The 14,217-nt window shown below is 36.3% G+C and overlaps 1 long non-coding RNA gene across 1 annotated transcript; it reads right to left on the reverse strand.

Moving 5' to 3' along the window:
• Positions 1-4,824: 4,824 nt before the first annotated feature.
• On the reverse strand, positions 4,825-7,403 carry LOC129365550 (uncharacterized). Its single transcript, XR_008606530.1, has 4 exons — positions 7,246-7,403; positions 6,204-6,295; positions 5,540-5,630; positions 4,825-5,377 (listed from the first exon to the last, which is right to left on the reverse strand). It is a non-coding gene; the product is annotated as an uncharacterized LOC129365550 (long non-coding RNA).
• Positions 7,404-14,217: the final 6,814 nt, after the last annotated feature.

The following is a 14,217-nucleotide window of genomic DNA, read 5'->3' on the forward strand; positions in this document are numbered from 1 at the left end:
ATTATTCTGTAATACAGTATCAGAGCCTGAGCCATCTAAACAGCATATCCTAAAACACAAGCTGTCTTCCATTTCATTCTATAACACTAATCTAATGTACACTCTGTCCTTTGCTGCCATCCATCAGGAAGATTGCTAATTTTTCTTCAATTTCCGTAGCTCTCTCAAGAATCTAAAGGATGATTGATAACAGCTGAAGGAAAAGCACAGTGGTACTGTTTTTAACCTTGCTCAAGTCATTAATCTGCTTTATACCCATGAAGGTAGTAAAGGAGACAATGAATTAGTCATTAAAACACAGGTCAGTTTATTAGGATTCCTGATTGAACTGTAAAATGACTTCTCTCCAGATGCCGGGGCAGGAGATGGAATCTGCAAATCCAGGGAGGGAAGAAAAGGAGCTGAGGGAAGCAAGAAGAGGAGTTACTGCATGAGTGCATTTCTTCATGAGGAGAATGACAGCGGGGTAGGCGAGCTGCCATCACTGACCTGATAAAACAAGAGCTCGTTAACGAAGAGAGTTTATCTTTCCATATATGCAGAAGAATATTTTTTTTCTGTTTTTGGCAAAGATTAATTAGTAAGGATCAATGATGTCTAATCAACTGGCTGAAATGTCTTCCTGCCTCATTTATAATGTGAAATAGTCAATGTGAATGGAATAGCATAATGAATATAACAATATGCAAAACATCACAAAATAACTATTATTCAGCAGAAACAAGTGAACAGCTAAACCAAGTCCAAAAAGAGAAGAGTATAACCTTTAAAATCAAACGCAGTCACACTGACTCATTCTTATTGGAGGATCTCAAAATAGGTAAAAACAAATAAAAATATCAGTAAAACAAAACAAAAAAATCTGTGCAAAGGGTTTGCTTTGAAGTTGCACTGTTCTCTAAGAGCGCAGTTCCAGCTGAACGGGCCAATAATGACTAAAAGCAAATTAAGACTAAAGGAAATGAGAGTAAGAGTGATACCTTTTAGTTTCAACTAGTGCTTTATGTGATACATTTGTGTATTTATAAGTGGTTCTTTTAAATGTGAGAATCTCACCAACACAGCTATTAAATACAGTTTCTTGTTAGGCAACAAATATCACTGTCTCTTTCCAACATAGATAGATTTTTTTTTCTTGTTTGACTTATTTAAACTGCTGCAGTTCTTTGTATTTTGGTTTTGATCAGCTGTCCCTTCTTTGTTTCCTTATTACAAAGAGATATTAATGGTAATAATAATAATAATAATCATTATTATCTTAATAATAAGTGAGGAGTAGTTTTAATATGTTCATATTACTATTAATAATAATCACAAAAGCAACAGAAAGCATGTTTTAGACTTGTAATTTTTAATGATTCCAATACTTTAGTGGTTATAATTAAAATAATCCTTAGTCATATTTATTGTGTAATAGAACAATTAATACCATTTCCAGAATATTTATTAAACTTCATAATATCAAACTGATTCATAGCTAATTTTTTTCTGTTTTTCCATGGAGCTGTTGTAACTTTGTGAGCTGTCACGTTTAATCGCTTCCTTCCACATAGTTATAAAAGGCCATAATGTGACAATTGAGGTATGCACTCTCAGGCATGTAAACATCTTACTCCATTAAACGGTGATTTCTGTGCCTGTGTGAACCCTGTTTCCATGGCAGCAAACATAAAATTGTTTATTTATGTAAACAAGCGTGTTTGTGAATGGGACATGAAGATCAAAATAAACAGGACTGTCCCTAATGAACAGAGCAGGGTCGTGCCGTTGTGAAATATTCTGTTATCACCATCCATCTCCTGCAGCATGTTGGGTGGGGTTTTAAATTTCATAAACAATGTTTGCTTTGTGCCCCACTTTAACTGTAAGCCCCATTCAATTGTTTTGAAACCAATCACTGCTTCTGAAGGCATTCAGGCATGCTAACCAGGACGGCCATTTATTACAGAAAAGGAGCTGGAAACACAATGGAGATCTCCACCTAATATTGTGTCGGTGACAAAACAACTGGACTGCGTTGGTTTAAGAAATGCTTGTTATAACCCCACGAGGTTTTTCAGGCATAAGGGCCCACAGTCCTGACTTTCACAGTGCTGATTTCTTGTTTACAGTCATGTCCACAGATTGTCATCCCAGTCCGTCTTACTCCCAAACTTAATGGAACTTTCATTTCCTGGTTTGTAAATGAGCTTCTCCTCCAGCTTTTGTTTGATATTTATTTATTCAGTTTATGTGACAGGAGCAATACACATTAATCAACATCTCAGCTTACACATCACTATAAAACGTGTCAGGCCCTCTCCTTCCCTCCCACTCCCTCCTCCTCTCAGTCATGCTCCTCTCTCTTTTGCTCTCAGAGTTGTAGCCTCAGAGTTACTCCAATCAGCAAGTCTGCGCTGTGACTCTAACGAGCAAAATTGCTTATGAGGGAAATCTGTTTTCAACGTTGGACTGTGTGATGAATGTGCACTGACAACATGTCTGTCCTCCAGGAACCTTGCAAGACTGTGGGAGACGGGTGACGCTACGTCCATGATGATGGCCAGCTCCTCCTCCGAAAGGCTGACATGCCAGAGTAAGAAGGATAAACAAAAGATGATGCAGCAGATTTGCTTAAGGAATCATGTAAGCTCAAAAGTTCAGGATCATCCACCAGAGAAGTCCAAATCCATAGCAAAGTGTAGAGTGCTTCATGGAAGCATTCACACCTCTTAAATCTCTTAAAGTGCTTTTCAACCACTTTTCAATATATTTTGTCTGAATTTGATGTGACAGAAATTAGGTCTGCTGGATCTTTCTTCCTGTTGAGGGGAGTTTTCGTGCTCTCTCTCTCAACATGCATGCTCAGGATGAGAGATTGCTGCAAAGTCAATCTTCAATTTTCATAGCTCTCTTAGTGACACCCCTTCACATAGTGTCGCTACGTCACACCTTTTAGCACAACAGCAAAATTATTGGGCTTGCTACATAGTACACAAACATGACAAAGTTTAATATCTGATGCATATGAAACCAATACATGGATAATAATTTGGAATGTGAAAAAAGAATGCAATCACAAGCAGGTATAAAAATAAAAATCTAGAATCTACAACATTTATCTTCTGATTTGCTTACCCCAACAGAAAAAAAACGTCCATCCTTCTTTGCCTTTTCACAACTTCACATACACTATCACCCCATCATGTATCAGTCAAGAAGTTAATATTATATATATTCTATTATATTCTGAAAGTCTACATAAATATGCATTTGCCTGTTTTTATCAAGTATTACGAATCAAATCTTTAATCTCGTTCACTTCTTAGTTGGTGTTGAGACGTACGTATGAAAATACAGCCCTGGAAAAACAGTGAAGAGTCCACTGCATTGAACCCCATTGAAATCCTCATTGTTATTCTGCCAAATGTTGATTTCAGAACTCCCCTTGAGTATTGTTGTTTCTAAATGAATATGAACTTGTTTTCTTTGCCTTATTTGAGGTCTGAAAGAACTGCATCATTTTTGTTATTTTGACCATTTCTTATTTTTTAAGAATAAATTTGTTCTTGGAATTCTGGACACATGTTGTCAGTAGTTCATAGAATAAAAGAACAATGTTCATTTTACTCAAACGTATACCTATAAACAGTCAAATCTCAGAAACTGATTTAAGTGGTCTCTTAGTTTTCCAGAGCTGTATTTTACCATGTCATATTTCTGACAGGTTTTGAAACTAAAGTTTTACAATTTATGATCATAGTATTACCAAACACATCTTGCCGCTAAGAGAGATGGATGGTTTAAGTGAATATTTCAGGGCACATATCATCTGCAGCAGGAATCTATAAATGCATATTGGTTATATAGCATGGAACAAATGTAGATTAACAAGAAACGATTCATCTCCACTTCATACCTCTGCACTGAAAAAAATAAGTCATTGGATGAACATAAAAAAATTATGGAAAGGATTTCCACCTGATTACTTTGCTTCATTTCAGCACCATGTACTTGTGTTACTCTTATTTAAAGCAAATGTGTTAGGTCAACCTAATTTATTAAGATTATTCCAATGTAAAGCAAATGTGTTGGCTCAACTTGTTACAATGGTGATTCAATGGGTGATTCTAAATCAAACATGTTGGCTCAACGTAATATATTGTGGTTATTCTTATATAAATTAAATGAGTTGGCAAAACATAATTCATTAAGGTTGTTCTAATTTAAACCAAATATGTTGGCTTAACCAGAATTATGGTAATGCAACGGATGATTGTAAATCAAATGAGTTGGCTCAACTCCATTCATTAAGGTTATTCAAATTCAAATGAAATGTGTTGGCTCAACATATTTTTTAAAGGTTCCTTTAACTCAGTTACTATAGTGTGACCCAGTGTAATGCAATACAGCCAGCCCAACTAATCTGCAATGTTTAGGACCAAATCATTGATGTAACTTCATTAAGATGAATGTAAATCTAGTTGAAACCACCTTATTTTACAGTGGTACCTTCACACTACTTGATTCAGTAGGTCCAACTCACTAAAAGTAAGTTAGCTCAACAAATATGCTTCATGCTAAAAGACAGCTAGTTAATCGTGTGGAAATCCTTTCCATTATTTCATGATGTTAGTTCAAAGACATTTTTTCAAGCGTTAATCAAGCATTTTAAGATAGCACTAGGTGAAAGTGTAGGAAGAACACTCAACAATTAGAAAAGGTACAACACAATTGTATTTGCAGAATTGTTATACATCGTTTTTACACAGCACAAAACACAGCTGAGTTGGACATTGAAAAAAAAAAACAACCACAAAAAGGTTACAGTTTCATTTCCCAGCCAATTCTTTACAACATAAAACATGTCAGTATAGTTGCTCAACTTAGAGAACTGTAACAATATAAATCTTTTCTACTGCAGTCTTTAAACACTGATTTTCCATATGAAACTTAACTCAACTTAGCGGCGAGTTTCATATTGAGAACTTGTGCTTTCTTTGATAAGTTCTTTCCATCCAATTTCATTATTATTTTCTGTATTACTTCAAAGGTATGCTTGAGTTACTGAGCAAGTTGAGTGCTGAACGCACTAAACTTGAGGGTAGCTCAAGTTTAGCTTTGTACACTACATATGGCTCTGCAGACTTTTTTCGCACAGAATGTACCTAACATGGTGCGGCGATAAATGTAAACTTGAGGGTAGCTCAAGTTTAGTGCGTAGATTAGTCCCAGCAGCATCACTATTGCAGAAGATACACTGCCCAAGCTGTTCATAACTTCCACCTCCTCCAAGACAATCCCAACATCCAGATGTGCATCGGCAGCCTCTGCACCCTCTGCTCAAATGACGATTCCGAGGACAGTCTCGGCTTTGGCCATTTCATTCATCAACGTCCTAAGGGAGTTAGGGAAGGGTATTGGGGGGGAGACAATTCACATGTAATTAAATAAATAAATTAGACTGACATTGATTGAGTCACTCATGGACCTTAGTTGGTGAAAGTATTTTAACAACTCTTAGGAGTTCTATTGTCAACACAAAGAGAATTTAACATACCATGTACTCCCTCACCAGCTTCTCTGGATCTTCATTTAGGTACACACAGACATTTGAGGATGCACTCTCGTCTGACCTCAGCAGTGTCTTCCTAAATATGCAGATCAAAAAACAATGAGAACAATCTCAAAACTCCAGCAGTATAGGTTCACACACTTGAAAGCATAGCTGCATTCAAAGGAAGTCACAACAAAAGTGATCAGTGGCTTGCAGTCTGTTTGAAAGATATTTAAAATTGTTAGTATCCCTTCATTATGCCATGACTAAAATGGAGTTTAACATCTTATTTAAACATCTAACTGAAGCTGTTAGAGGTTTAAATAAAGACATGAATATATCACCAAAGAAATATGTGAAAAGTACAGAATGGTCAACACAGTCTATATCCTTCTACTTAAATGAATATGCAAAGCATTCCATGTCTTACAAGTACATGGACAGTCTATGTGTGGGCATGGATAACGTCGCATATGCCGGTGTTTAAGTGTAAAATGTTTTAACAGGTCATATCTACGAGACAGAGAGACTACACTCCTTACATTTCCACATCCCCACGCAAATAAAGACAAATAAAACAGACTGGCCAAATAAATGTTTAGCTGAACTCTAGCTCTATAAGCTCTCTAACACTACATTCAGTCACTTTAGATCTGGCAAAACTTACTATTAGCCACTGAAATCTATAACTTGATAGCCGATGAGCCCCTTGACCAGAACTTAAGCAGGTGGATTACAGACAGGTGATCAGGTGATGTTCTGAAAGAGATCAGATATATTTTCAGCCATTAAAATATGCAATTCATACTGAACTGAGTTGTATCTTTTAGTACAAGTCCCTTGAATGCCTCATGAATATAACCACTGGACACATGCAAGCACATATGTGCAGAACAATGGTGAATTGAACATGGTAGAAAGCAATAGTAACATAGGTCAAAATGAGCACAAACAATCAACACAAAAAAACATCAACATTTAAAAATTAAACCAATGAACTTCAATATTGTTTCTGAGCTACAATTATTTGGGGACAACAAAGAAGAGTCCAAAAAAACCCCAACATCTTTACAGCAGAGAAATATGTATTTTAAAGAAAAAAAATAGAAAGCTCAAGTCTGTAATAATGGATAATCCATTGAGAGTTTTAGCCTGACAAAATATACTAGAAATCCATAACTAACAGGTATTTTAGGAACATTTAACAAAGCTCAGAAAGCAATGCTTTCTGCAGGTTTCACCGACTGAAATGTAGGACTTTTTATTACCATAATTAATTAAGAATCTCGATGATGATAGAAAGGTACCAAAGTGTGTATCTACATTTACCTCCATAGTAACATTACTGAAATAGAATTAAAATAGTTAGAAATAGACTGATGCCAGATCCGTGTGTTAAAAATCCACTAAACCTCCAGGGAGCTCAGGAGGAGCAAAACTGTGACATTTCTGGGGTCCATTTGTGTCTCTGGCAGCAGCTTTGTACACTACATATGGCTCTGCAGACTTTTTTCGCACAGAATGTACCTAACATGGTGCGGCGATAAATGTAAACAAAAAGCTATCTGCCTTAACCTAACCGACTTAATCTACAAAACATAAAATAATGTGACACAAGTATGGAACAATTAGAAAATGGTGCAAATGGTAGAGAAATTTTAAGTTACATATTTTTATATGGATTTGGATGAAAATAGTTTGACTCTTACCTTCTTCAAATTAAGTGGATGCACGCCAGGAATCTCCCCTCTGCCCTTGAAAAAACCCAACAAGGTGCAAGCCAGTTATCTCGCGTGATTTTCCGTAATCTCTTGATGTCGCTGGATCCTCTTCAGCGAGAGATGAGTCTGACACAATAGCGCTTTGGAACTGACGTCACTGTGTTTTTTTTTAATTAGATTAACTTTGACAAATATTGATATTGAATAAAATTATATATATATATATATATATATATATATATATATATATATATATATATATATATATATATATATATATATATATATATATATATATATATATATATATATATATATATATATATACCCTCAAGCTCCCAGGCCTCTGGTAGAGGACCCGAGCTCAGAGGATAAGAACCACCCGCGGTGGGTATATAAATGTTAATTAGATTTATTCAAGTTTAGATAACGTCATTCAATCACGTTAGTCCAGTTGAGAGAAAAAACCGATTGTCTCGCGTGTTCTCGCGTGATATGCCGTGATCTCACTCGTTGTCGTCAGCACAATATCAGTCTGACAATAATGAATCATGTTAGCTCAACATGATTCAATTTTATAAATGTGAAGTCGTGGAATATCTTGTTTATCCAACATGATTTTATCACGTTTTCGCTTCAAACCCAACATTATTGTGTGAAAGGTACATGATATTCTTTTGTTCATGTAATATGCCCCGACGTTCTTTTTTTTTTTGGCGGAAGATCTAGCTGACATAATTGAATCACGTTATCTCACCTTGAATACATTTTATTCCATTTGCGAGAGAAAACCAATTGTCTCGTGTATTCTCGCGTGATATCCCGTGATTTCCCGTAATATTGCGTGAACTTGCATGATATCCCGTGATCTCACTCGTGGTCTTCAGCATAGGATCGGTCTGACTATAATGAATCATGTTAGCTCAACATGATTCAATTTTATAAAAGTTGAAGTTGTGGAATATCTTGTTTATGCAACATGATTGTATCATGTTTTTGGCTCAAACATGGAATTATTTAGTTAACAGTACATGATATTCTTTTGTTAATGTGATAACCCCTGAGGTTCCTTTTTTACAGTGTGGGGAATTTCTTATCTACCGTAACCATTCTGTAAATGATATTACACAGACACTGAAACACTTATCGTTGGTTTGTAGGAGTCTAATGTAACATGCGCCATTATCAAAGAATTTCTCCCTAACGACCTAACTAACCCGAACACTCTCGCCTTCATTTCGAGCACACAGATGAGATGAGACCCCACTGAGCCAATGAGCTTCGACAAAACTGACTTGATTGCCAGGGATTTAGCGTCAATGATCCTAGAATAACAAGGAGCATATTGTACCATCAGCACAGCCGGGTCTGTTCCAGGTTAACAGGCGCTCAGATGCCTGGGCTCAATGATGAAGGTAATGATCTCATGTTATGGCAGTACAGCTGAATAGGTGGCCATATGGAAGGAGAGGAACAGAGATAGAATGAAGCAAAGTGTCTGGAATGACCTGATACGTTCTGAATTTTGGGAATATATAAACGCGTTGCTTGTTTAAAACAAACAAAAAAAAAAACATTTGGAGGAATACATCAATAAATCATCATCTTTCAGCTTTAATATTTCTTAAGGGCGACAAATGCTCTGATGTAAGTGCAGCGCTTAATAAATCACATTGTGACGTCTAGATCAAGTGATTAATGTGAAATATGCATTATTGTCAGTGAGACAGCATCTGCTGAAGGTGTAAACCTGAAAAACTCTGATTGAGTCAAATCAAATTAAAGGTCAGCCTCGGTTTATTTTTCACTTCTTTAAATCAATTTAGTCCAGCAATGTTTAAATCCAACATTTCTCAAAGGAAGGTCCTGTGATTTAATAAGTGAGGATATCTGAATCAACTTTTTAATGATGCAACATCTGTGCTACTTTAGAGAGGTTCAATTCAAATAATTTCAGTTCAAAGATTTATTGATACGCAGGGGAATTTAATACTGTTGTAACACATTATTCAAGGCTCTTCATACAGTTGCAGATGGTTCTGATGGCAGTGGGCAGAAATAGTCTCCTGTAGCAGTCTGTGTTACAACATATCTGGAAAAGCTTCTGATTGAAGACACTCTGAGCATGCCAGTCTTATAAAGAACTGGTTTTCTATAAACCTGAAGTTTAATTCAGGTTTATAGAAAACCTGCATTAAACTTTTTATTTCTCATTGATATCTAATGATGATGGAATATTAAAATTGTAACCGAATGAAATTCATTTAAGGAGTACATGTTAAGAAATTCAATTGTCTCAACAACTGCAAAAAAAAAGAATGAGATTTCTGCTTCAGATGCTGGAAATTGTAAGTATAAAGCACAGAGTCCTTTTAAAACTTCCTGTTAATACATACATGAAAAAATAAATTGTGTGCATTTGAACATTTTTTCATCTCCAGTACAGTTTGCGTAGCTCCATCTATGTGGATTTACCATTTCACAGAAGCAGGGCAACAGTCTCTGTGCTTTACAAATCTGTCTGTCTGTCCTCCGCCACCACCCATGATCTTAGTCGTTGTCGCTAACCGCCTTGGGAGATCAGATAATGTTCCTTGGCGAGTAGAAGACAGGTTGATAGCTGTCAGCGATGGAAGCAAAATGGATGACAGGATTTCGTTGGGGCACCTCTAAGGCGCATTAGGGACCTCAGGATCCCTATCCCCAAACAGGAGATGAAGAATCATTTTGTCACAAAGGCATGGGGTCGCCCATCACTGTCTAATGCATGCCTTGATTAATCGTAGGGATGGATCAACATTATGTCCTATTCAGGGAGATGCTTAATTGCCTCTGCCATCCAACTCATCCATTGCTCTAATGATTGCATGTCTGCTTCTCTGGACACATGCTCAGTCTGGCGGACCGTGGCTTAGCAGGACAGAAGCCCCTTAAACATCATTGCCAGTTGAGAGCTTACAGTGTTCAGGCGCCTCCCTCCACCTTCCCCCACACTGAGAGTATATGGATAAATGAAAGCGGCTTCATCACCCGTAAGCCCTATGTTTATATTCACAGCAGAACGTCTGCGAGTGTTAATGTATGTAGATTTCATTTCTGATGAGTGATTATTTGACTGCTCATTTTGCCTGAGATTTATAGCACCCTCTCTATCTTCTGACTGCAGTGCCACTCTTATCTTTAATAAAAGAGATGAGGACATTAATCAAGTTTTGTTGGCGGCCCTTACTAAGACATTAAATGTATTGTATGGCGTACATAAACACGCTTCACGTCCTCCTCCCCTCACCCCCTTCTCTGCAGCCGAGAGAGAGTGAAGGAAGAAGGGTGAGAGACAGAACGAGGCAAGCAAAGAGGAAAAAAAAAAATCCCTCATTATATTTATCATAATTCCACATCTGCTGTTTTTGAAGCAATGTACCATGGGCCCATAAAGTGTATTACAACTGGGCATAAATTCAACTGATTTGTGGTTGGAGTAGCTAATTCCTTGAGTACAATTTAGAAAAACAAGCACTGAGCCCTGAAATTGCATTTCCATAAAGGCTTTAAATTACTGAGTACAGAATCAAGAACTTGCCTGATGTGCTGAGCATGGTGGCCATGTTATAGGGGAAAGCAGTGTTCCCCTGACAGAGACAATAAAACCTGGAATGAATGAGCTGTACATTTAAACAAAATAAAAGAAGGGAAGATTAACTTGGAACATGACCATCAGCACCCTGTATCTCATTTGCTCCATCCAAATGTGAGAATACACTTTCTTCTCATATGAGAAACAAACAAAAGCGGGAGTTTTCTTTAAACTTTGTAACCTCACTGCAAACCGTCTATTTCTTACTAATGCATCCTGGATAGTATAAAGTACAGCATATTGTTAAGACAAAGTCTTAAATAAAATCTTTCGTAATACTAAAGACAATTCCGATCCTGCTGTGCAACAGTGCTCACATTCATGAAGCTCTTTCACGTTTTCTTGCATTACATAAACAAATGTCGATGCACTTTAATCTTCAATGTGTTTTGAGTTTCCATATATGATGTTCAGACAAACACAAAGGACTGTATACTTGCAATGTGGTGGGGAGAAGTGTAGTTTCCACTTTATACAACAAATCTCTGAAAGAAGAAGAACACTGAATACTAAACCCCCAAAGTAAGACATGGTGGAAAAGGAACAGTTAAATCCTGGCAATTCTGGATTAAAACTTGTTTGAGGCAGCAAAAAAACTTTACCTACAAGCAGGACAATAAATATATAGCCAGAGCATTTATGTTTTAGAATAGCAAAGTCCAGACCAGTCTAAAACTCCTGCAGTAGCATTGCAATTGTAGTGACATTAAGGGTGTCTGATCACATATGCACAACAAACTTTATTGCTTTTGTACAACTTTAGGAAAAACCATGGATCATTTCTCTTTATTAAAACTTTTAACTACTCTTTGTTTCTCTACCACATAAAATCCCAACAAAATACAGTAAAATGTGTGGCTAAATGTAACAAAATGAGAAAAAATTAAGCCAGTTGAATACTTCTCAAATAAAAGGCACTTCATTCAGATAAAAACACATTTTTAAATATCTGCACTGATCTCATTCACTTAACCAACCACTATCAAGGATACTTTATTACTTTAACTGATTCATGAGTTGAAAATAGTTGCCCCACATATCAATAAAAACCCTCCACCTGCAAATCGTTCAAAGTCATTTTCTGTCATCTTTCTGACTCTGTGTTACATCGACTCACTCCCAGTTAATGTTTTATGCTGTTCTTTCCCTCCACACTCCTGTCCCATCACCTCCTCCATCCACCTCTGTCACCTCTTACCTCCCCACATTCTTCCACAGTCATTTGGGATCAGTTGTGAACAAGATTTCCATATCAGGTAAATGAATATCTTTATTACAGAGGCGGGAGTTGGGATGTTCTGGGAGCTTGAGAGAATAATCACACAGATCAAACAGTCTGGAGGGGGGAACAGAGATGTATTCAGTAGTAGTAAGCTCTCTCAGTCTCTCGCACAGCTCTCTGTTTACATCTAAACAGTTTTGCTCAGGATGCTGAGGGATCAATGACTTTGCTCTGCCTTGCTGTGGGCCGAGAATGAGAGCTTGACCAATTAACAGATCAGAAGCTCAATTTCTATTTCTTCTTTTTTCTTTTCCTTTTTCTTTTTTTATAACCAAGACATCCTGACCACATCTGGCTCTGTGCCAGTTTAAAATATACTCCTCTGTAAATATTAGAAATTCTGCCATAAAACAAAACATTTATCTTTTTTTGAATCCCTTTTTTCTTCGATGATGCCATGATGCTGCCATTTCTTTCCAAGCATTATACCTCAACAACTACTGCACCGATTGTAAATTATTTTTATGCAGACAATTCCTGGTTCCCTTGAGGAAGCTAATATCCACCAGTCTGACTCAGAGTTGCCTTGCAAAGGTACTAACAAGCCTGCAAAGTTCTGCCTTCATAAGATGTAAATAAAATATATATAGCTCACTAACATTTCTCCTGACTTGACAGTAATTTGCTTGTAAAAAAGACTAATGTCACAGCGGTAGATGTAAAACTTTGCAAAGTCCTAATAACAAAGAACACTGAACAGCGAGGGAATTTTATTAACTGTCTGTGTTACATTGATAGGTCTTGCTTGGTTTGGTTTATGTGTTAAAAGACTGTTTATAACCACAAACTTTAATACACTTTTTGGGGCTTTTATGTGAGAAACAAACAGAAAGTGCAGCATCAGTGTAACATGGCAAAAAAAAAGTGAATAATCAATGAGAATGACACAAATTTGCAAAGTCCTGAGTTGGCAGGCTTGACAAGGAGGGCATTAATTCAAAGAAGCAGCCGAGAAGCTGCAGAGATCCACATCTCAAATTTGTAACAACAAATTTTACTGGGCAATAAATTGTCAAACAAATGACTGTGGTGATAGAAAATATTTTTGTTATGAAACCATTTTCAAGTCATCTATTCATAATGGCATAATAATGCATGTTCACCCTCTCATAAGCTCATAAACTTTGACTTTGTGCACAACGCTCCACACTGGAACTGGAAGACATTTTAAACATCCAAAATAAAACACAACAACCAAAACCAAATAAAATAGGAAATAAAAACACTTACAAGCTAAAACATAAATAAACCAGATAATCAAGTCTCTGTAAACAAAATTCCTTTTGAAATTTTTTGCAAAATGTAAATTCTTTAATTTAATAAATTCTAACAGCATTTAAGAAAACTCTGAAGCTGAAAGTTAAGCCATTGTGTACCCTGTCATGCAGAGAATTTATAATTTATCAAACATGTTTGCATTTTATTATGCAACACTTAAACATCCTAGATGCAATACAATGGCGTTTATACTAGCATAAAAGTTAGACTACAAATGAAGTGAACGATAGATTTTCCATAATATTCTTTGGTTTGTTTATTTTGTATTCTGTTTTATTTTATTTTTACAAATAAAAACCTTCTAAGTATTGTGTCCATTTGTAAGCAACAAATTTGTTGGGGAAAAAAATCTTGAGTTCACACCGAAACACGGTAGAGGCAGCATTATACTCTGAGGACGTGTTTTTTAATTGCAACAGGGAAGCTGGCTGGAGTAGATGGGAACATGTAAAATACAAAATATAAAATATTGCTAAATACAGGTAAAAAAAAAAAGAAAAAAAGCCTGTTCGAGGCTCCTAAAAACCTCACTGTATATTATTTTCCTTCCACTTCATATTTGTACATACAATAAAATTGGTCATTATTTCAAATCACTGCTTAATTCATACACCTATGCAAAAAACAAACAAACAAAGAAATAAAGCAACATTCTATCTTTTCTAATCTTGAGTGCAGAATAAAAACCAGCCATATCTCTTTATTGCAATGCTGGATAATAGTTGATTTAATGGCTATAAAATGTGTTCATTAGAGGCTTATACTC

This window comes from Poeciliopsis prolifica, unplaced genomic scaffold, assembly GCF_027474105.1.
Source record: "Poeciliopsis prolifica strain line A6 unplaced genomic scaffold, Auburn_PproV2 SCAFFOLD013, whole genome shotgun sequence".
Taxonomy (NCBI): domain Eukaryota; kingdom Metazoa; phylum Chordata; class Actinopteri; order Cyprinodontiformes; family Poeciliidae; genus Poeciliopsis; species Poeciliopsis prolifica.